This window comes from Canis aureus, chromosome 34 (genome assembly GCF_053574225.1).
Source record: "Canis aureus isolate CA01 chromosome 34, VMU_Caureus_v.1.0, whole genome shotgun sequence".
In the NCBI taxonomy this organism is placed as follows: Eukaryota; Metazoa; Chordata; class Mammalia; order Carnivora; family Canidae; genus Canis; species Canis aureus.
The window spans coordinates 14211353-14234115 of NC_135644.1; the positions used below are offsets into that span (position 1 = coordinate 14211353).

General features: G+C 43.6%; 1 long non-coding RNA gene across 2 annotated transcripts in view; it reads right to left on the reverse strand.

The window, feature by feature from the left end:
• Nucleotides 1-337: 337 nt before the first annotated feature.
• Nucleotides 338-22763, reverse strand: part of LOC144304532 (uncharacterized) — a 146140-nt gene continuing 123714 nt past the window's right edge. For both annotated transcript variants that reach the window (XR_013371483.1, XR_013371484.1), the window contains 3 exons: nucleotides 5409-5630; nucleotides 3512-4256; nucleotides 338-722 (listed from right to left, as the gene is read on the reverse strand). This is a non-coding gene — a long non-coding RNA (uncharacterized LOC144304532). The remainder of the gene's footprint in view (nucleotides 723-3511; nucleotides 4257-5408; nucleotides 5631-22763) is intronic.

Here is a 22763-nt window from a genome sequence, read left to right on the forward strand (position 1 = left end):
CACAGAGCTTTGCATATGGGAGGTGCTTAATAAATATTTGTTGGATTTGATTTGGCTGATTTTCTTCTCTCTTAAGGCATGGTGACTGAGGAAAGGGCACAGCCGGGGAAGCTAGGGCTCAGAGATGATGTGCTCACCCCAGCAGTGTAGCAATGACTTTTTCACGGGTGAAATTGGAATAATGATGACACTTCCTACTTCACAGGGCTTGAGGGAAGAAAATTGTAAATGCTAGCTCTTCACACAACCTATAATTCACTGATTAGCTGTGTGAACTTGATCTTGTCTCTTAATTTCTCTGGGATTCACATCGGGGAATTAAAAAAAAGGAAAAATGTTGGGTAACAGGATAGTTGTTTATTCATTTGAAAAAAGACTATAATTTATGGCCATCATAACAGCCAAGGCCAAGCATATTTAAGATCTAGTTGTGAAAAGGAAAACTTGAAAACTTTTGGAAGAAAACAGAAAATGTCATATGACCTCATTACACTAGGCTACTAAACTAAAGAGTTGCAGGTAGTGGCAGAGCCAGCCTGACAGCAGCTCCACGCACTTCAGCATGAGGTTTCCCAGGCTTTCTGGTTGTCACCATTCTGGCCGGCTCCAGGGGGAGAGAGTGGACATCTAGAAACAAAGACTTTCTCAGAAGCAAGTGAAGCAGGTGCTACACGTAAATCTTCTAGAAGCGCTCCACAGTACGACCAGCCACAACTCTGTTACTGGAAAAGAAGAGAGAGGCGGATGTTATGGACAACTGTCAGTCTCTGTCATATTAAATATAAAGGAGAAGACTGATACATTGAATTATATTGACTTAAAAATTCTATTCAACAAAGACAATGGAAAGGTTAAAAAAAAAAGACAAATATTAGACAAGAAAAAAAAATGTGAGCGACATGTATGATTGACAAAAATTAGTATCCAGAATCTAAGGAACCCTTTCTTTTTTATTTTTTAAAATATTTTATTTATTTATCCATGATAGACACAGAGAGAGAGAGAGATGGAGGGAGGCAGAGACACAGGAGGAGGGAAAAGCAGGCACCATGCAGGAAGCCTAACACAGGACTCGATCCCAGGACTCCAGGATCACACTCTGGGCGCTTAAACCACTGAGCCACCCAGGCTGCCCTAAGGAACTCTTTCAAATCAATAAGAAAGGGAGTAGCAACTTAATAAATTGACAAAAGATGTAAACAATAAGTGCTAAGAAGAAGAAACCCAAACATATTTAAAAAAAAAAATAAGCCTCATGGATAGTCAAGGAAAGGCAAATTAAAACCATAAATGGATATTGTTTCACATCTATCTGCTTGGCATGAAATTTTTAATTTGACAGTATAAAATAAAGAGCAAAGGGAACTTAATCGTTGGTAGTATTATAAATTAATGCAACTGTTTTAGAGAATTCAATAATGAATGAAGTTGAAGTGCACACACCATATGAGCACATACCCATTCTATTTTTCGATTTACACCCTGGAAAAACTTTTGCACCTGGGCACAAGGAGAGTTTTACAAGAACTCTCATAACAACATTGTGTAATAGCCAGAAAAAAAAAAATATATGTAAGCAACCTGAATGTTCATCAACTGGAGAATGGATAAATAAATTGTGACGTGTTAAGATGATGGAATGCTATTTAGTGACTAAAATAAATGAACTCGACCTATACAATGAATGCAGATAGATCCCACAATTACAACTCTGAAAACAAAAGGTTTTGTAGGTTGCAGAAGAAGCTTACAGGATGCCATCATAAATAAAGTTTGAAAATATGCCAAACACTCCACATATTGTTTAAGGACACATAAATTTGTAGCGGAAATATAAAAGAATGCATGGAAGAATAATCATGAAATTCAGAACACTAGTTTTTTAAGGGCGGTGGGACAGGGGAGGGGATATGTACTCAGGATGAGGGCACAGGGAATGTCAATTGAATTGATGATATTTTATTTCTTCAACTGGGTGGTAGACACATAAGTCCACTTAATTGTTTTTATCCTTTTTATACATCTAAAAATATTTCTTTTTTTTTTTTTTGAAAATATTTCATGATAAATTTTAGTCATGTTTTAAGAGAAGGGGCTTGGGGTGGTCAAGATCCAAGATAGTCCCAGTGACCCTGGCCTCCTGGTACTCGTGCCCTTGCGTATCTCCCTCCCTTCAGTCACGCCGTATGACTTCTGATGCCAGGTCGTAGGAGGCACGATGGTTTCTGCCTTGTTCTCTTGCATCACTTGTTCTAAGGGAAGCCATCGTTGGTGGACTCTAGCTCACAGAAACTAAAGACAACTGTATTAGAAGGAGACAAAAATAATTCACAGGATGGAAAGAAGAGCTGAACAGCCCAGCTTTGGGCCATCCTGGAGATCTTGGTAAGAAGTATCCACGGGCATTGTCTCTTTGCACAACTCAACATTGTGAGTTCTTCCCCAGGGGGGAAGTTTCTTCTTCCCCAGGGGATCTCCCCAAAGCTTCAAATCTCTAGCTTAAGGAGTCCAGTGGCCTAATCAGAGCCTTATGCCCGACCTTGGAGGTGGGGGTGGGGGTGGAAGGGGTTGGGAAGGGGGACAGTCCTGTGACTGGCAGCCCTATCAGGATGCAATGATTGGAGATAAGTCAGTTTCTGGGATCCCTGGGTGGCTCAGTGGTTTAGCTCCTGCCTTTCACGCCCAGGGCGTGATCCTGGAGACCTGGGATCGAGTCCCATGTAAGGCTCCCTGCATGGAGCCTGCTTCTCCCTCTGTCTGTGTCTCTGCCTCTCTCTCTGCCTCTCTCTCTCTCTCTCTGTGTGCCTCGTGAATAAATAAAATCTTAAAGAAAAAAAAAAAGAAAAGAAAAGAAAAGAAAAGAAAAGAAAAAGTCAGTTTCCCAGAGAAAGCGATGTTGGGCTGGCCAAAAGAAGAGGCGTCCATTTACCCCCTGGCTTTACATGCTTGTCAGAAGGTTTAAATAAGATCAGGCTTTTTAAATCTCTGTAAAGGTATAGTCTTATTTTCTCTTTCTTGAATTTCGAGGTTAGCAAGGGCCTCTCCTCCGGACACCCCTAGTGCTCAGAGGCCTGGCGGGAGCTGCAGCAGCCTTGGGGGCACCAGGCCCCGCAGGCCCAGGGCTCTGAGCTCCGGAGGTGCAGCTGTCATCAGGAGGGGAAACCTGCAATTGCTTCCAGGAGTGTTGTCTGATGCCAATGATGGGAGGCTTAGAAGAAAGGCAACTGCTTGGCCTTTATGGGAGACGTGTCTCCGAAGGGACCGTTCGCGTCTCCATTGCCGTGTGAGAGCCCCCTGGGGGGAGCCCCCGCGCCGGCAGGCAGGACGATGCAGTCCCCGGCCTCAGCGGCTCTCAGGAGCACGCATCTGCACTGCCAAAGAATTACAAAGAAATCACAGCACACCCATCACCGGGTCATGAAGTACAGATGGCTCTTTTCCCCCTCTTTCCCCCCAGATGCTGTTTCCAGAGCTTTGGCAGACTGGCTTGTCTCCCTCCCACCCCACCTACCTCCTCTCCCTGGAGGTCCTCCGTTTGCAATGTTGTTTTCAGGCTCTCCCTTCCCCACGGCATTGGCCTACTGGCTCCACTTCATCTCAGTGCCAGACAGAACTTGGCAAATAGCATGTGGAACCCGCATTTTGGAGACAAGGGGGGAGAGGAGGAAGCCAAACACGGGCTGGGATACCCCCGTGGAACCACCTCTCTCTCTGAGGCTCCCTGGGGTTTTATGGACAGCATGAAGAAGGGTGGCCAGAGGGGTCACAGCCCCACCTGGACATTCCCATTCGGACCCCAGGAACGCAGGCATAGCACTCCAGTGCCAAACTTGCCAACGTGTACCTGTTCTGAGACACCCCCCCCACCCCCAGTGTCCTCTTCTGGGTCCTGGAGGGGAGAGTTTTCTTTGTTCCCAGTTCCCGAAATGGTAACGATCGTCTTTGTCATCTCTGAGACTTGCAACGTTGTCATGGGAGACAAATGCCTCGGTGCTAGTAATCCTTAGATAAAAGTGCTTTACACGTGTGAAAGAATTATCTTTAATTTTGTCTCTTGGGTGTGTGGTGAGGATTAATTAGTTAATCTCCGCAAAGTGCTATAATTGGCAGGAGGAATTATCAAAACCCTGGGGAAGGAATAGTTTTGAGTGTAGTCACTTAAAACAGTTCCGCCGTTCGTAGCAGCTGACGTAGCAGGTCTAGTGTCCCAGATGTCACAAACCAGCTTGGCTTCCAGCGAGTCCTATATACCATACCTGCCCAGTCAGGGATTAAAAAAAGAAGAAGAAAGAAAAAGTGAAAATAAATTTGAATGGGGTTGAGGAGAGATGTCAACATGCAAAGAAAATGCAGGACGTGAATCAGTCATAGATTCTGTTCTTGCCATTGACCCTCCTCCTGGGGCCCCGAAACACATGTGTGAAGTGGAGTAGGAGGAAAAGAATCCCCACAGAGCTGCTGGGGGGGATGACCCAGCATAGAGCCACCCCCAGGAAAGCAGGGAGAACAAGGAAGGCTCCCAACTCGGGCCCTGCAGCAGACAGACCCTGAATCTCTCTAGGTCTCCACCTCCACCTTTGTAAGATGAAGAGCATGAGCCAGATGTCTACAGATGAGGCATCGTAGGAAGACGTAGCAACAGCGAAATGCTCACGTAGTCCTTGCTACCTGTCAGCCACTGGACTGAGTCTTGAATTCACTCCATACTCATGGCAGCTAGTAGGTTATTTTTGCCCTCACAGAGCTTGATAAAGGCTGGGTGTGAACCCAGCTGGTCAGGTCCTGACAATCCACAATCCATTATAACCACAATGTCAAGCTGCCGCCTTACGTAAGAAAAAAATCTCTTCATGAACCTCGCTGTTCATGAAAAACCTGGAGGGGAGCATTTCAAAAGTACCAAATGTGAAATTCTTTGAGGCTCTCTCCACAATTGAAGCTTGGGCTCACAGAAATAAATAGCTCTGTTATTCTTCCAGCATCTGGACAACGATGGGATATAAAAACAAAGAGATTGAGAGTCCGACAGCTCTCTCCTCTGAGCTTTTAACAATCTTAAAGTGAGTCACATGTTGGCTTTTAAACCTAGACTGTACCCTTAAACTAAAATTGTTGTTTGGACAGCGGTGCTTTCAGCAGTCTCTTAGCAAAACTGGCCAATTATGTGAACCCAAATCGCCAAGCTTATTTGGTTTGTAAACACCATTTGGAGATTCAAGTGCACAGATTTGGGTAGTTTTTCAAGGGAATCATAAGAAGAAATCTAAGCATGAGAATTTTTATCTACTCTTGTCCAGTTCTCCTTTCTAATACCTCAGTCAATCAAAGAACTGTTGACATTTGCATGATGTACTGGGCAGATAGAGGTCCATGGCTGTGCCAAAAATGGCAATTATTTATGTCAGTACCTGATTTTTACTTGCTTTCTTTTTCTCATTCTAGTTTCTTCTAAAGCAAGCAATGTGGGGCACCTGGGTGGCTCAGCAGGTTAAGTGGCTGCCTTCGGCTCAAGTCACGATCTCAGGGTCCTGGGATCGAGCCTCACATCAGGCTCTCCGCTCAGCTCAGCATCTGCTTCTCCCTCTGCTCCTGCCCCTGCTTGTTCATTCTCTCTTTCTCTTTCTCTCTCTCTGTCAAATAAATAAACAAAATCTTTAAAAAAAATAAAGCAAGCAATGTATTTAATAAGTAAACTCTTACTTAGGTGAATTTCTTCAATTCATAATCACTCACTAAAAACTACATTGACCTAGGCTACTGCTTTGGTGGCATGTGATGTGCCTTATTTAATCCGATGCTGATTCAGGATGTATAACGTGGGGTCTGAGGCCCTGCGTTTCTAACAATTCCTAGGTGATCCTGATGCTGCTGGTCCCCTACAAAGCTTGAGTGTCTAGCTCTTGGACCACGCTGAATAGACAAAAAGAGAAGAGGAGGGGATGGAAGCTCCCAGCAGTGGCTTGGGTGACAAGAAAGCCTGAATAGGAGTCAACAGTGGTCTTAAGGGCTTTGCTTAGGAAGAACCTCCCATGTCCAAAAAGTAAAAGAAAAAAAAAAAAAAAACTCATCTGAAATTCTATAGTAAGAAAATTTCTCCTTCATTTCCTTAAATATGAACACTCCAAGAAGAGAGATACCAATTTATTCCAGGAGTTAGGAGTTATTCCTTTAGGAGAGGAGGCTGGCAATTGAGGGCACGGTGGGGTATTTGGGAACACCACAGAGGGAGCTCAGGGATGCTGAGGTGACTAGGGGCTACCGGGGTGAGGGCTGGGCCTGCGTGGCATAGGAGACCCCACAGGCATTCTGTGCCTTCCTAGTGATAGAAGACCCCTGATGAAGGACAATCTGGCCTCAAGCTTGCAGCCCTGCCCAATTCCCTGCATCTTGGAGGTGGTCGAACGTGAAACCTCAATGAGGGACTTTTCTGACACAGAAAGAAAATGAGAGCTCAGAGCTGAAGGCTACGTGAAGTCCCTCATTAGGGCAAAGAAGCAGTAAGGGAATTCCAGGGTGGACCTAAGAGCATAGAACGTACAGCACAGAAGACCACAGGTTCCACATGCAGATGGACTGGCTCCAAATCCTGCCTCAATCACCAACACCACCAACAACTCTACGTCTTAGGGCTTTAACCAACCTGTGCCCTGCTGGCTCACTGGTCAAACATGATGTGAAGAAACTCCAATATCCTCTCTCATCTTCTTCCTTAGAACTCAAACATTTACATTGCTGGCTGGGAAACTAAGACACTACATTCTAGCCTCCCTTGCAGCTAGGTGTCAACGTGTAACTAAATTCTGACCGATGAAATGTAAACAGAAATATTGTTGGGATTTCTAGAATAAAATAAGGTGGCCCTTAACAATTATTTTTTAAATTTCAAAAAAAGTGGTTCTTTTATCCTCTCTTCCCGCTTCCAGTTGCCTGAAAGAGACATGTGATGACCGGAGCTACTGCAGCTATCTTGGACCTTGTGACCTTGAAGCCATGTGCTGAGGATGGTGGAGGAAAAAGATGATATGTTGATGATGCCATGGAGCCACCACATCAATAGTGGCCCGGCCTACATCCAGATGGTTTATTTTTTACATAGACAGGAAAGGCAAATAAACCTCTATCTTAATGAAGCCATCACTGCTTGGGACATTTCTGTATAAGCAGCTGAACTGGATAGTAACTGACTGAGGGGATAACATTATTAACTACCTCAACATGTTTTTGTGAGAACTAAATGAAAGGATATATATAAAACTCTTAGTGCCACTCCAAGCACACAGTAAGTCTCAGCAATTGCTCAGGGGAACTCAGTCACCAATCCTGAGTCCCATATTTTAAAGATGAGTTGACCAAGGCCCAGAGATGCAAAGACACTCGAATGCAGCACCCAGCCTAATAGAAACAGCCCCAGTCTCCTCGTACCTGCTTGCTCCAAAGCCTTTCTCAGAGCAGAGGGTTGGGGGAGGGCTGGCACGAGAGAGGATCCATGTAATCAAGAGATGACCCCTAGATAATAGGACACACAGGTGTCCTTGGGGGACCAAGCGTTTCATTCCAAGGCTTTCATTCAAACAAAATCAACCCACATTTGATTATTTACTTACTATCAGGAAACAAGGAAGAGGCAGGAGGGAATAAGGACAGGTTTGGCTGTATACCCGCCTGTGCAATGTTTGTGGCTGGAGAGCCACGACACTGGGAGTAAAGAAGCAGGCGTCTCTGATGGCCCTTCCTCAGCTGGGCCATCAGCCCAGGACCCAGGGAGTCATGCTTTCTGGACCCTCTGAAGAGTCCCCTCCTAGCCTGACTCCAGAGGCCTCTGACTGCTCACTCCCTCACCTTCCCAACTGTGACCCAGCAGAATCACTTACCTGCCTAACAGCAGCCTATGTCTGTTGGAGGCGTCTTGGAGGACCCAGGTTTCCTTGGGTTTGTAGCAAGACCCCAGATGGCTGAGCCACCCTGATGACCTGAAAGCATCCTGCTCTAATCTGCTCAGAACTGTGGTCTCCATCCAAATTCTCACATGTGCCAATAAAGTGATCCCCAGCAGCTCGAGGAGGCTCCACGACAAGCCCCCAGAGAGCCGTCTGGGCAGGAATGGCAAATGTGTTTTTTTCACGTGCTACCTGCTTAGTGCCGCCTTCCTGGACCACTGTGTTGAGAAGGATCCTGACCCTTAGCGGCAAGGGTTCCCGCAGCATATCAGCAACATCTGCTAAGGGCCACTCAAGAGGGAGGATCAAAGGCTCACACACTTGCCATCCTTAGCCTGGGATTTCAGGTACATGAGACCATCAGCCTCAAACTATATCGCTATCCATCTGTGTCCTACATGTAATTTTAGAGAACCAGCCTGTGGCTCATAAACACATCCCCACTCCTTCTCACCGACACCACTCACATAAAGAATAAAATTCGAGTTGCATCCATTTTTGCCATTTTTGTACTTGGAAGCACTTAATCTGCAGAATTCACTAAAAGGGACAGTGTTGGCTACTTACTCTGAATAACTAAAGCTTAAGTAAAGTATAAAATGTGTGCAATATTACTTTGATCCAACCGCTAGCACTACAGGGTAGTAGGCCCTTCCTTTCTGGAAGCAATTCCTCTTCTCTAGAAATCTCCACTTTCCATCTCCAGGAATGGGTCCCCAGCAAGGGCTCAACCACAAGATCGGGTCTTGTGATCACAGTTGCTTAGTGCTGGGGCGGCTACTCACTTCAAGTTGAGACAATCTGATCCACTCTCCTGGGAATGTCATGTTTGAACCAGAAGTTAAGGAAGTTGGGAGTTGGAGGTGGAGTCTAGCACCAAGCTAGAGGAAGTATCTCAAAATCAGTTCCCTCCAGGGGTTAGTTGGGCAAGCAGGCCATGTGTGATAAAAACAGTCCACTGTGATAACAGCAACTAGCAGTCTGTGTTTGGGGGTTACTAGGGAGTGGTGGGGACTGTATCCAACAGGGGAGACATGCCCAGTCTGAAGGGTCAGCTTCTACTCAGTTCCAGCCAATTGTTGCCCTGCAGGAAAGGGACCTAATGTTGTCATATTATTTTATTTTATTTTTTCAAGAGAAACCTGAAATCTAGATTTTTATGTTGAAGGCCTTCCAATTTTTTTAACTTGTCAACTAAATTTCAAAGCTGTACCAGTCATATAAATCACGTCTTCGGTAAAATATTGCCTGACAGTCAATGATTTCCAATCTATGCTTTTGAGAAGGTTTCTGAATGAGTCGGGGTCCTATCAGGACACAAACTGCTTGCTCAGAGAGGAGGATTTTTATAATGAGACCATTTACAAAAATGTCTTGCAAGGTTAGGACCAGGGTAAAGTGAGTGAGGCACTGGCCTCTGAAAATCTCATCAAGTGAGACAAATAATATTTTAATGCAATAATTTAAAAAATCAAAGTTAACACCAAAAAAAGAAAAAAAAGCCTATGATAAACAAAATGTCAACACTTTAAGTAAAGGCAGACCCTGTACTACTGATATTTCTGATGTGGCCCAGCACAGCACTAATCAAAGTGTAGGGAAACTACAAATGGTAGTGCAACTCTCTGGGGGTGGTAAAAACAGCTGTTACCACAGTAAGGCCAAAGAAATGAAAGGAAAGAAGAGTTACTAGAACGTAAAAGGAGAGCGTCATGCTGAAAAGGCCACCGTAAGATGACCTGTGACTGCTGGCCTAGAGACTTGGCCATCCCAAGGCATTTCCCAAGGTAGGATTTACAGGGAGGAATAATACCCTGACCACACTCTCCATTCTTTCTCTGAGCTCCTGCCAGGATACATCATTGGCCAAACCCAACCAAAAGTCAAGGGAGTAGGAGGCCATTGATGTGGTCCACAGAGCCCACTGATGCACACCATTGAAGCACAAAGCAAGATAAGGATAGAAAATGGCCTGGAAGGGCAAATGGAAAAGCACAGGCCTGGAACTCCTGCCTTGGTCCCCAGGCTCCCTGAAACCTGGGAATTCAGTGATTTCCAGGACTCTGTGAGTTTTCCTAGTATCCTCCCAAAATAGCCCTTTTTCTGCTTAAGCTAGCTGAAGTTGGTTTCCGATATTTGCCACCCCAAGAATCTTACCTAACATACCCAGCCTGGATGAAAATGACTGACCTGCAGACTGTCAAACCCCAGGTAAATTCCACCAGTATACAGCCATCCCTGAGCAGTCCCAGCTCACACACAGATGTACCTTTTCCTGCCAGCCAACAGCATTTGGGAACTTGACTGGCATGGTATTTCCTAACTAATAACCCGTTGAAAAAGCAAATGCTCTTGGTTAATTACCAATCATAAAATAATAAAGTTGTCTACCAAAAGTGGCTTAGGTATATTATAATGATCCTGCCCTACATTTAGGCATTGAGTTACTGCTTGACCTATAATTCCATGGACTTTTCCTTGGGGGAAGGTACCATGGAATCCATCCTGTACAGCATTCATAGAACTTTGACCAAGATATCTATGTGGGTTTTAAAAATACATTCTGGGGATCCCTGGGTGGCGCAGCGGTTTGGTGCCTGCCTTTGGCCCAGGGCGCGATCCTGGAGACCGGGATCGAATCCCACATCGGGCTCCCGGTGCATGGAGCCTGCTTCTCCCTCTGCCTGTGTCTCTGCCTCTCTCTCTCTGTGACTATCATAAATAAATAAAAATTAAAAAAAAAGAAACTTTAAAAATACATTTCTGTAAGTAGGAGATAACACGAGAAAGGCAGAAAACTTACATAGGTTACTCAGAATTGGGGAGAAAAGGCAACTTCACGAGAATAAATTTTTTTCTAAAAGCAATTTTTACCAAGAACCTTGTTTAGACAAGGGTTAATTGTTATGAGCTGAATTCTGTCTCCCAAAAATGTCTTATTGAATTGCAAACTTCTAGCTTCTCAGAAAATAACCTTTTTTGGAGATAGAGTCTCTAAAGAGGTAAGTAAGTTAAAAATAAGGCCATTCGAGTGGGTCCGAATCCAATATGGATGACATCCTTATAAGAAGAGGAAATGTGGACACTGACCCAAGCACAGAAGGAAGACCATATGCAAACACAGAGAGAAGATGGTCATCTACAAGCCAAGGAGAAAGGCCTGGAACCAAGTGTTCCCTCATGGACCTCAGAAGAAACTCAGCCCTGATCTCCAGGCTTCTAGCCTCCAGAGCTGAGAAAATAAATTGCTATTGTTTGAGCCAACCAGTCTGTGTACTTTGTTATGGCAGCCCTAGCAAACCATCACAGGCACCATAGCAACAGTAACAGCAAATACGTGTAAGGGGTTTGCTAAATGGCAAGCGCTGCTTTGAAAGCTGGATGTATCAACTCATTTAGCTTCACAACTTCTGTAGGGGGGAAGCATCATATTCATCATCCTCGTTTCATACATGAGGAGACTGAAGCATCAAGGGGTTAAGTAACTGCCTAATACCACACAAGAAACGAGTAGGAGAACTTGGATGATAAGCCTCCATCTGGATCCAAAAACATGGACACTAAATCCGTGCTTGTAAACACCATACCCTATTGCCCCTTGGGTGTAGATCTTTTCTACAGAGGAAGATTCCTTCCCCTATCTCAACTCCTAAGCTATTACCGGCCAGACAAAATGGAAAATTCAGGTCACATGGATGGATCCATACTCAAGTACCTTTGGTTAATCTGATACATTCAGAGACATTGAAACCACGTTATCATGGATTTAATGTTTATGCCCCCACCAAAATGCATATGTTGAAATCCTAACATCCCCCCACTCTGCCCCATGGGATGGTGTAGGAGGTGGGGCATCAAGAAGTACTTAGATCATGAGAATGTAGCTCTCATGCATGGGCTTATCCTGTTATAAAAAGAAGCACAAGAAAGAGGATTTTTGTGACGGTCATGTGAGGATATAACAAGAAGATGCCTGCAAACCAAGAAGACTGCCCTCACCAGGTGGTAGGTCTGCCAGCACCTCATGCTTAGACATCCCAGCCTCCAGACCCACGAGAAGTGAGTGTTTGTTGTTCGAGCCACCAGCCGCTGGTATTCTGTTAAAGCGGCTAAAGCTAGGACACAGGTCTTAAAAATCACGGTGTTGTTATAAGACGTGGGTGATTGAACCAACTGTGTCCCACATCCTAGGCATGGAGTTTAGGTCCACATGAGCTGATGGGGTGATCCAGTGTGTTTTCCGAGTGCTTATGGAAAGTACCCCTGGTATCCAAGTCCTGCTGGGTATAGCTACTCACCAGGGATGACTCCCAGGACAATTCCGTGTCCTGCAGCTCAGATATTGCCTTTGAAATCCCCTTCTTGCTCCTTGCCAGCATCAACATCCCCTACCGCCACTCCTTCTTGGCACAACTCCCAAAGGGTGAGGGGTGAGACAAACATAATACCTGTTTCATAGGGTTGTTGTGAGAATTAACGAGCCCAGCGCATAGGGGCCTCTCAGGAAATGTTAGTTCTGTTCCCCTTTGCAACCAGTTGTAAAGCCTTGCTCAATGAAGACGAAACTCTTGGTTATAAACTTAGGTTGTGTTTACATCATAATTCGTTTTACTAAATTAAGCCTCCTCTCCTGACTTTTGCAGAGTTCATGATCAATCATCGTATGCGCATGCCGGTTGGAAAGTTACGGGCTTTGCCCAATCTGCACAGTCAGGGTGGGCATGTGAGCAGGATGCTTGCTGCGGGACAACTTCAACTCAGCAGCTGCCTGGAAGGGAAAGGAACTCAGGGCGTATTAGAAAGAGAAAAGAGGCAATCTAAAAAGGATGACCCCGTCCCACCCCGGTCCTGTTTTGGCCAGCCTCTCCTATCTATGAAAAGTGCTCATGTCCACCTGGTCTAAAATACAGGAGTTGTGATTTATTTTGCAATGCACTATGCCAGCCCAGCCCAGAGCATGCTTCAAAATCCTGGTTTTCCTCTTTGCACAAAAGAGTTCGGACAAAACAAAGCCGGGATGAGCCAGGTCACAGGCTTTAGTACCCTACTGGCCAATGAATAGGAGACAAAGGCAAAATAGAGACTGGCTGTCCAAGGCTTTGTGGACCGTGGGAAGTGGCGTTGCCAAGGCAATGATTTAGAGCCAGACCGGAGAAGCTGGTGTTAACAAGGACAGGAGACCTGAGCCATGTTTCCTGAAAGGGAAGAGAGAAACTCAGAGGGAATTCACCACCAATTGGTAGGATTTCCATGTTTTGTCTAAAATATGTATTTCTAGCCTGCCTTATGTTGGAAAATTGTGTTCAGAACTCTGAACTCTGAACACAGTAGACTTATCATATCCTGACTGTCAGAGATAATTTAAAATCAGATGAGAGGGAAGGAAGGAAAGTTGAGAGTCATGGTTGTTGTCCAATTCAAGCCTGATAAAAAGCATTCAATAATGGTCTATTTATAGAGACATGTGGGATGGTCATTAGGAGCAGAGCCCAGGCATTGCACCTCAGTTCGACTGACGGGTTTTGTAAGAGACACTCACTAGTTAGGGAAATCATTTAATCTCTCAGTACTTTAGGTTAGATCACCAGCAAGAATGAGTAAGACCTGTAGAATTTCATACTGGGGGAGAAAAAGCAAAGAAGAGCCTGACTCCACACATTTAGTTTGAAATAATTAAATTAGACCCCTTTCATTTTAAAACCAGACCGCATTGTCAGGCGACACCAAATCAACATGTTTGTTTATTTAGGCCTACCTAATTCATTGACTTGCCTACTGAGGATCACCAGGTGTTCTGATTTCTTTCGAAGGAAAGATTGGGTTTTTCTAAGAGAAAGTCAACTCTAGACAGGTTTATACTCAACCCCAAACTCACCTCTTTACCCCTGAAGACATTTGTCATTTGCTCAGTTCCCTTGGTCTCGAAATAATGGAAGTTATTTATCAGTAAATGAGTTAAGTTGTGGAATAAAACCAGTGGACTGTGTCTGCTATGCAGCCACAAACAGTTTTAGGAAGGCCCAGAGGAAAGAGAGCCAGAGGGCACAGTCGAGGAGCAGTTATTTCTCCAGCAGAAAATCGGATCTAAATAGTTTCTCAGAGTTTGTTATAGACACAGCACAGAATTTCAAAAGCTAGATGCACATTTATGGTTTAACATCATCAAAACAGCAAAAAAAAAAAAAAAAATATTTTACATAGCACACTAATGGCTGACCAAGTGCTCTTACTTATTTTCCTTCGTTTGATTCTTATACCACCTTGAAAAGTCAACAGATAAGGTATTATTATCTTCATTAAATAGAAGGGGAGGGATCCCTGGGTGACGCAGCGGTTTAGCGCCTGCCTTTGGCCCAGGGCGCGATCCTGGAGACCCGGGATCGAATCCCACATCAGGCTCCCGGTGCATGGAGCCTGCTTCTCCCTCTGCCTGTGTCTCTGCCTCTCTCTCTCTCTCTGTGTGTGTGACTATCATAAATAAATAAAAATTAAAAAAAATTTAAAAAAATTAAATAGGAGGGGAAATAGATGCCCATAGAGAGTAAAGTGTCCAAGACAACTGTATACACAGGAATGATGTTGCCTGTGAGGTTTTTATGGCCATCGTATCTAGATCCTCTGATTCTTAGCCATATCTTATCAAATCTCAAGACATGACCACCATCATGACCCAACTTCCAAAATAAGACTTCCTATTCAAATATGAAGGCCCCACTAATAGTCATGACAGCCACTTAAAAGCAAATTCCCTTCTCTGTAGGAGTTTACTTAGATACTACACTACAGCATCACAAATCTTAGACTTGAGAATCATCTCTAATTTGATATTCCTGTTTTATAAACAGATGAAGAAACTGAGACACAGAGAGGTTAAGTAACTTGCCCCAAATCACACAGCTGAATTATTTGTTGCATTGAGTTTTTTGTTTTAAGATTTTATTTATTTATTCACGAGAGACACACACACACACACAGAGAGAGAGAGAGAGAGAGAGGCAGAGACACAGGGAGCCCAATGTGGGACTCGATCCTGGGACTCCAGGATCATGCCCTGGGCCAAAGGCAGGCACTAAACCACTGAGCCACCCAGGGATCCCCTGTTGCATTGCTTAACTAAAATTTTAAGATCAATTCAGTCATTTCACAGTTTACAAAAAAAAATTAGAAAGTGTCCATTTATATGGTGTGAACCTGACTAAACACCATATTGAAGGAATAGTTTAGTGGCTTTAATTTAATTTTACTGGTTCCCCGGTGAGTCAAAGTTAAAAGTTTATAGCACATGCTCCAGAAGCAAGAGACAGGTAAACCAGTCTATACTTTGAGATAGAAATAACAGAGACCCCACTAGAAAAAGCTTAAACAATAAGAAAAAAAAATACATTGTTTCATATAACTGGTCCAAAAGTAGGACAATTCCAAAGTTGGTTAGTTCAGTGGCTGGGAATTCATCAGCTCTCCTTTCCATCACTCTCTGATGGTCAGGTTTGGGGCCTGCATATTCTATTCCTGTACTTAATTATGGCCCTGCCCCAGGTCCAGGTAACACATGTAGACAACAGTGCCCAGGGTCAGAAAAAGGAATGCCACTTCCTAATGCCCCTTCTTTAGACCAGAGAAAGCCATTCCCAGGATCTCCACTTAAGATCTCCCTTCTTATCTCATTGGCTAGAATTGTGTCACATGTCCATCCCTAAACCAATCATCAAAGGGGATGGAATTCCAGACTGGCTTAGAATAATCAAGATCCAGGGATCCCTGGGTGGTGCAGCGGTTTGGCGCCTGCCTTTGGCCCAGGGCGCGATCCTGGAGACCTGGGATCGAATCCCATGTCGGGCTCCCAGTGCATGGAGCCTGCTTCTCCCTCTGCCTGTGTCTCTGCCTCTCTCTCTCTCTCTCTCTCTCTCTCTCTCTCTGTGACTATCATAAATAAATAAAAATTAAAAAAAGATCCAGACCCACTCCTGCCCCTCTGAGTGGTCACCTTCCTACACTTCCATGCAGTTTTCACCAGGGCTCCTGCCAGCCCTGGTCATACAGAAGGTCAGAGTCGGTATTTTTCAAACTGAAGGCTGTGATCCATAAGCAGACATAAAATCAATGCAGTGAGTCACCATCAGCATTTTAAACAAAATAAAATAGCATAAAAATATCATAATGCTTTGCATGCAAGTACAAGTATTGTTTCAAGAAACCTTTAAGTTTTCATATAAATACTACGTGTGTGAGTGAGTACTGCACTGTGATACCTCCTACCGAGGGTCATAATTAAAACCCACTGCCCCAAAAAGTACTTTTACACTTCTGCTAGGGGCAGAGCTCTCCCTTGTTCATTTCTGGGCACTCAGTGCCTGGCCTATATAAGATACTCTAAATATATGTCCGATAAACTGAATTTGGGGCCCCTGGGTGGCACAGACGGTTAAGCATCTGCCTTCAGCTCAGGTCATAATCCCATGGTCCTGGGATCGAGCCCCACATCGGGCTCCCTGCTCAGAGGGAGCCTGCTTCTTCCTCTTCCACTCCCCCTGCTTGTGCTCTCTCTCTCTCTCTCTCTCTCAAGTAAATAAATGAAATCTTAAAAAAAAAAAAAAAAAGATAAACTGAACTGATGAAAAATTTGAGGTTGACACGCTCTCCTCCCAATTTCCTTCCTGAACCAATCAAGGTGCCTTCCGGCAAACGTCAGCCAACCAAGCAGGTCATCTTTCCCATGGTCAAAGTGACCAGGTGCCTACTGTTGGCTGCATAGAAGAAGGACATATGGCATATCTCATTTCATTTCATCTTCTCAGCAATTCCACAAAGTCAGTCATTATTGCCCTACTGTTCTTGCCAAAGACATGACAGTTCAAGGAAAGTTAAGTAAGTGGCTGAGGTCCCAGAATCCGTGGGGGTTGGGGGCAGCAGGTCGATGCGACACCAGACTTATAGACTTCACCCGCTGCCAGCAGTGTGTTGTGTCCACGACCCTTTGCAACCCTTCTGGAAGAGGGGGAGAGGCACAGCTCTGTTCAGGTCAAGGTGAGGAACAACAGGACAAGACACCATAGAATAATGTCCCTTGTCTTCAGTTTCAGAGGAGGAAGAAGGAGAGACACATGCACACACACACCCTAATTTGGCCCAAGGTAGGTTGGCCTTCTTTTTCTCTCCATTTTCAAGACTTAGACACAGGGATGATGGTTGAAACAGGCTCTGGAGAAGAATGTGTTTTCTCCATGCCAAATGCCTTAACTCCCAGCTAACCCTGTGCAGCCATATAATGTTTCTGGATCTTTGAGCAGTCATTTCAGATGTTATAAAAATCCCTCTCCTGTGTAACCTCCTTAGTCCCTTGACAGCCAATATGTGTACGGGGAGAGGGCACATACCCCTGGGGGACAGCCTTGGAGTGTGTTGCTTCTCTGGCAGATTCAGAGCGCAGAAGGTACCTTGAGGGCACTGAAGACCCATGTCATTTTCCCATGAGCCCCTGCCACCACCACTGCACAGAATGTGGAATCACGGGGGAAACACAGAAACAGGACAAAATGGGGTCAGGGAACTGGGGTGCCAATCCCATCTCCACTGCTTACTCTGTAAGCAACATTTAACACATGTACAAACCTCTCCATGCCTCAGTTTAAACATCTGTAAAATGGGAATAATGAGGCCTGCTGTATGATACGGAAAGGGCTTTGTAAATAAGGCATAATAATTTATAATAGTAGCGACATTAAGGAGCCTATAAAGACTCTTCTCAGATTTGTCCTAGTGTTGCGACATCCACTACATTTAAGAGGAAATTTCTTGAAGATAAATTTCATCATCGATGTCCTAGCAGTCACCTTCACCAGTCAAACACCAGAAGCAGACTTGGCATCAGATGAAATATAGCCACCAACATCAGCCCTGAAAGGCCAGGTGGGCAAGACAGTTCGGACATCAAAAACATGGCCCCTCCCCACCCCTCAGCCGTGTCACATCCCTTCACTTAGATTCGCCTTCAGACCACACAGCACCTTGGCATAATTTTAAACTCTATCCTCCCACTGCCTCGTACTATCTGCGTTGCACACTTGGACAGCCTGGTTCCTGTCTGGTGAACCACACTGAAACCAAGGGAATAAGAGCTAATATAATTGGTTGAAGTCATTTCCAGAAATACAGTATTGGGGACATATCAAGAAGGTATCTGGGTTCTAAACAGGAAATCATAATAATTAGAACCAACATAGCATCCAAATTACTTTAAGGAAAACAACTGTTGCAAAATCAGATTACAGACACACCAAACTCCTAGTTGAAAATTGAAAGAAGTCTTGCTTTTTTTATGATATCCCTTTATTCTGGTCAATTCCTTGCTCATTCTAGAATGACTCTTACTATGCATAATCCCTATACTTGTTCATGAAATAACAGTGTCATGATTATACCTACTCAGAAAAATAGCTTGACCCAGGGTTCAAGACAAGTGAGGTTGCTATATTTAACAGCAGCAGCATCATACAGTCTTACATGAAACACATAGGCAGCCCTGAAATTACAGCAACTTTAAACTGGTACCATAGGAAGAAATATATATGCATTTTAACTGACTCTCAAATGGACTTTCCATCAGTATTCTATGCCTTAATACACACACACTCACACACACACACACACACATATGTATATATGTATATTATATTATATATTATATATATAATTTTATAAATAGTTGTTTGGGGGTTTTTTTGAGAGAAAGAGAAAGTGAAGCAGCGTGCAAGGTGGGGAGGGGCAGAGGGAGAAGGAAAGAGAGAATCTTAAGCAAACTCCACTCCCACCTCGGAGGCCAACATGGGGCTCCATCTCACAACCCTGAGATCATGACCTGAGCCAAAACCAAGAGAGGGACACTTGACTGACTGAGCCACTCAGGTGCCCCTATAAATAGTTAAATATATATATATACACGTGTATAGCTTTGAGGGGCAGGGAGTCAGGTGGCATACTTATGAGCACTAACATGCAACAAAATTGAATCTTTTTTCTTTTCTCAGGAAGTGACAACAGATAAGCAATTTAGAAAAATGTGGGCAAATGCAGGAAAGGAAAAAATGAAAGAGAAGATGAAGAAGGAGATGGGAAAGAAAATAACACAATGGCTTTTGTTGTGTCCTAACTGGCCTCTAGCTCATTGTCCTCACATGCCCTCAGGAAGGTAGAAGAGCAGTGTCAGGGCTGTTTCTGGGGGAAATTCTCCTTCACTCTGCAAAAGTCAGGTGTCTTCAATACACTGTAGTCCATTTTTCTCCCGTTTCTTAGCAATGGGCCTGCCTTATTAGTGCTTGGCTAGAAGCAAGTACATTATCATCGACCACCGACAAAGCAACAGGACTTCTTCTATCCCTGGGCACTCACTAGTTACCCATCAATCACTTTTTATTGACTTTGAGCTAAGATGCATGAAATCAAAAACTGCAATTTAAAGTTTTTATAGGCAAACTAATGGTATAGCAATTTACGGAGAGCTGATTCTTCAATAATGCTCTTACAAGGCATAGCCCCCTGCCACTGATGGGGTTCTGTTTTTTGGTTTGTCACTAAGGGAGGAAGGAAGGAACACTTACTAGTCCCCTGGTGTGTGCCAGGCACTGTGTGAGATGCTCTACACATATTATATGGCGTCCAAGCCTCCACCAACTCTAACACTCCTGTCATTTCAGGTGCCACCAGGAAAGCAAAAATACTACCAATGAATTAAAAGATGCCATCCAAAGAGTGTTTTGCTGTGAAGCTAAGGAAGTATAAGCCTCAAGGCCCCATACTTGCATGGACACTTCCAAGATTCCCAGAGGGGCCTCAGCAATGGGTTCACGTGACCATATGTTTTTGTTAAATTTGCAAAAGATATTTTAACTACACTCAGACCACTGTCTCCTTCTACTCTGACTTCCCCTCTGTCACACTTCCCCTTGCATTGGGTGGCACAGTGTGGCCATGGGCAATTTAGGGATCTTCCAAAAAGGGAAGTTGAGTTGGGGATACGTTTAGTCTGGGAGAAGTGGGATAAGCTTATGTGATCATAATCACATCCACATAGTGAAGCTATTGCTAGCCAGCCTGTTTTGCAATGGTTTCCACCATTTCTACCCTCTATCATGCCAGCTTTCCTGACAATGGTACTCTCGGTGCAGGACTCAAGGTTTTACCTAATATAAACATGTCCCACTGCACTCACCAGAAGTATATGGCATGGATAGTGGCAAATAAAGAAGGTCTGAAATGTATGAAGGCAAAATTTAGTCTGTGGAAAATTTTTCCAAATCTTACAGCTCACATGTGAAAGAAACTCAGTGGAGGTTTTCCCAAATTTGACAACAATCTTAAAACTTTATCTGGCATTACCTAAAATAAGTGGTGAAGCTGGAAAACACTTTCTAAATTATGTATGCTTAAAATTTTCTGCAACTGTAGAGAAGGAAGACTGAATTTGTCGATCTATCCTCTCCATAGAAAATGACACAGCAAAATCACTGTTCATATAGCAAAAAAAAAAAAAAAAAAAAAAAAAAGACAAAGAAGTTACAGAAGTGTGTCAAAAGTGCAAAGTTAATAAAAATATGATGGTATTTTGTGGGGTTTTGTGGTGTGATTTATGTGATTTATGTCAGATTTCTAAAATTTCTAATTTGTCGTAATTTTTTCTTCTCTCAAAAGACATCCACATTCGTACTTAATTTTGCATTCTTGATTTTACATTCTCTTCTTTAAAAAGGTCCCCAAGTAATAGAAGTTTCAGGCCACATAAAACCTGGACCTACTCCTGGAAGCCATCTTAATTTCAGAGAACTTTGAGCTTTGGGGGGGTAAGCAGAGTTGCGGGGGAATATGTGTCTTAGAATTGATGAGGTACAGAGTAGGGATTATGTCCTTTAATTCTATGTAATACCATGAAGTAGGTGTCACACTCATTTTACAGACGAGGAAACTGGGCTCAGGTAGTTGAGAACTTTGCCCAAAATTAAGCCTGCAGGGTTAACACTACTGCTGTCATGGTTTCACCAAGCAACGTTTAGAACTCGAAGGCATAAAATGAGGCCTGTGTGTGCTTGGGTGGAATCACTTTTCCAGGATCCTCGAAGTTTGGTAAGATATAGAGGCAGGATTTGAACCATATTTTTTACTCTAACTCCTGAAGCCTTGCCATGACACTGCACTACCGCCTCTCTGAAAAAGAAGGGCTATCAGCCACTTCCTCCTTGTAGAAATGTATGTTTCCTGTTAATGGTCCAAAAAGGCATTTCATTTTCACTCCTATGTAGAATTTTGCAATTAAAAGCTTTTGTCTTCTGTTTAAGAGTTTTAGGAATTTGACAAAGGGACCATCCCTAAACTCTGCTCCCAGCCTCTGTTCCACCAGCCAGACCTGTCAGAGAGGACACCCCTTTGGGTTAAGACATTAAAGTCCCCTTCCTTTCAAAATGGACAGGCTTAAACTAGAAGTAGAAACCCAACAAAGAAGTTACTCTCCATCACTAAGAAGTTAAGAAGACCCTATTAGTCAAAAGCATTAACACCAAAGGATGCCTGGGAGGAAGCTATAGGGTTGGTGCTGAGTAGCCGAAGGATAGCCGTGCCGTGGTCTTCTTCATTTCCATTCTACCCAGCCTGTTGCAGTTCATAAAAACTAATTGATTAGTTCCTACTACAGAACTCCTCTTAGCCATTAATCCAGAACCATCAATCCAGTATTTCCAGGGACTACCTACAAGGAGGCCCACTGCCGTTGCCATCATGCCACACATCATCACCCAACAGCCTAAGCTTGCCATCGCCCTTCCCCAGGATTTGTGGTAAGAAAGCCAGGGTTTAAAACAGGACTTGAACTTGGGGTCCTTGAACCTCCTTGAAATCCACACCAATCTGTTGCCAAAATAAGTTGCTTGTTTAAACTCTAAATAAGTTTTAGAGCAAGAGTCCATAACTCTCATCAGGTACCAAAGAGATCTAAGAGCGAAGAACTGCTGTTTTAGGAGAAAAGCACTAAACCAAAGTCAGTACAAGTCTCAGGGAGATGCTGATACCAAAACATAGTCAACTGCCTGTTTTTCTTTGACCACAAGATCACTCTTTAAAAAAAAAAAAAAAAAAAAAAAAGTGTGTATTTATGTGATTAAGAACAAGCTCATTATGTTTATCTGGCTTATAATATTTCTAACTTGTTTGTAACATCTTTAAGTTGCTAATCAGTTAAGAATTTCTTATTAGTATTAAATTATTAAAATAATGATTTAAGATTTACTCCTTTAATATAGCTTATATTGGGGCGCCTGGGTGGCTCAGCAATTGAGCGTCTGCCTTCAGCTCAGGGCATTATCCTGGGGTCCCGGGATTGAATCGTGCATCGGGCTCTCTGCATGGAGCCTGCTTCTCCCTCTGCCTGGGTCTCTACCTCTCTCTCTGTATCTCTTATGAATAAATAAATAAAATCTTTAAAAAAAATAAAATAGCTTGTATTATCCTAGAGAACTGATCGAACTTCCACTTTTTAAAGCGCTGTACCACTTCATTTTGAGGAATATAGTTGAGCAAGAATCCTACTTTTGGCCTTGTCAGACTACTAAACAAAAAATATTGAGCTGCACAGAAATCATCCCACCCCAGGTTCATTCTGACCTTCTTTTCCTCAGCTACTTTTTATATATCTTTGCTTTGTTTTTAGAAATGCATTATTTATTACTTGAACTAAAGCAGTAATTTCTTTCTTTTAATGTAAAAAAGCTCTGCCAACTCAACCAGCTTCCTGAATCAACAAAAATGAGATCATTAGGCACTACTTAAAAAAAAAAAGCAGGGGCA